Source organism: Lynx rufus, unplaced genomic scaffold, assembly GCF_022079265.1.
Source record: "Lynx rufus isolate CCGP_SWC_20201006 ecotype Redwood Valley unplaced genomic scaffold, mLynRuf1.p SCAF_1, whole genome shotgun sequence".
Taxonomy (NCBI): Eukaryota; Metazoa; Chordata; class Mammalia; order Carnivora; family Felidae; genus Lynx; species Lynx rufus.
The window spans coordinates 190,089,644-190,091,452 of record NW_025814823.1 but is presented as its reverse complement, the minus strand read 5'-3'; the positions used below and the strand labels follow the sequence as shown (position 1 = coordinate 190,091,452).

At 41.3% G+C, this 1,809-nt stretch overlaps 1 pseudogene; it reads right to left on the bottom strand.

The window, feature by feature from the left end:
• Positions 1–211: 211 nt before the first annotated feature.
• On the bottom strand, positions 212–1,322 carry LOC124510096 (serine/threonine-protein kinase MARK2-like; annotated as a pseudogene).
• Between the last annotated feature and the right edge of the window lie 487 nt (positions 1,323–1,809).

The window sequence follows — 1,809 nt, the reverse complement described above, 5'->3', positions numbered from 1 at the left end:
AGGCCATGTGTGGACATAGAGAGGAGGCCAGGAAGATATCTCTCACTTAGAAACCAACCCTCACAGCACCTTGATCTTGAACTTGGAGCCTTCAGAACTGTGAGAAAATAAATTTCTGTTGTTTAAGGCACCCGGTCTGTGGCATTTTGCTATGGTCATCCTAGTTGACTAATACAGCAACTAAAGATAGGAATGACAGGTTCACTGAAACTCAGTGCTTGGGATTGGCAGAGACCCAGTGCTGTACCTCATAGGATGGGGAGGGAGTGCTGCTGTTGGTCAGATCTGCTGAAGGCTGGGACTTCAGGGTGAGGGTGTAGACCTGCAGCTTGGATCTCTGGTATCCCAGAAGCAGATAGCTGGTTATCACTTCTTTGTACCTCTGGCCTGTCAATGAGTCCTGGATATTCTCACGGAGTAATCCATGGACACAATCAGCTCAGTCTGTGAGGTCTTTGTACTCAAGAGACTGACTCTACATAAGGCTTTAGTTCCTCATCTTTATGACCCATATTCATCCATGGATCCTTCGTCATTTACTTTAAAGTGCTTCTCTTGCTAGGACATTGAGAATGAGAAATTTCTTGAGCAGGTTTTCACATTCCATGCACAAGTCAAAAGGAAGATGGTATATTCTGTTCACTTCTTCCTGCAGTTCCTTAAAGTTCTGTCCATCAAAGGCAGGGATCCACTGACCAATGTATAGAGAATGATTGCCAGGCTCCACATAGCCATGGCAGGTCCCTCATACTTTGGACCCTGGGAGAGTTCCAGGGAAGCATAAAGGGGGACTGTTCCAAAAGTTATCTAACTTGTTGACAAGGTGAATTAGTTGCTGAAACCAAAGTCTACAATCTTGATGTTCATGTCAGCATCCAAGAGCTAGTTTTCTTTCTTTAAGTCTCTATGGACAATAAACTTGTGGTGCTAGTTCTGTATAGCAAACACTGTTTGGCAGAATTTGACTTTGATCTCTTTTTCTTGCATACTTTCATGAGCCACTAGGTACTCATCTCCATTAGTGTACTCTATGACAAGGCTGCTTGTCCCTAGTCTCCATCACTTCACATAATCTCACTATGTTGGGATGATTGAAAGCCTTCATGATTTTTACTTTTCGGGATAGTCTCTGGAGGGTGGAGGAATTCTGATGATCTTATCAGTGATCTTTATGGCTACCTTTTCCTAGTCAGGATGTGTCAGGCCAAGTAAACCACGACAAAGGTACACTTGCTGATGGTCTTGAAGAGTTGGTTGTTGCCAACATGGTTCTCCTAAGCAGAGATGGCTGAGAAGCCCTGTAACATGTTGGATTAACAGCTGGGCTTGAAAGCAAGCTTGGGAATTTAAGCTCGGGATAAGCTGGTGAGAAGCTTGGCCAGGTCACCTCAAAAAAAAATCACTTCCAAAGACCACCTGATGAACTGATCTTTATGATGGAATCAAAACACAATGGCAGACTAAAAATGAACTAAAAACAAATACTAAAAAAATGCGAAAAAAAAGATGTGAGAAAAAAGAATAACTTTTAAAAATGAAAGAAAAAAGAAGAAAAAAGTAAAAGTAAAAAAGAAAAGTCAGAAAAATAGAAAGTGAGAAAAGATAAAGAAAATGGGAAAGTGAGGGAAAAAAAGTAACAAACAAAATATACAAAAACCCACAATGCCAAGGAGAAAACAAGCTAACTTTAGTCAAATGTCCTTCAGGTCATTGAAAACCAGCTTCCTGAACTAGAAGCACAGCAAATCTCAGCCCAACCAGGGGCTTATATAGGTGCTTGGAATTCTATAATAATGGTTGCTGTGAGGT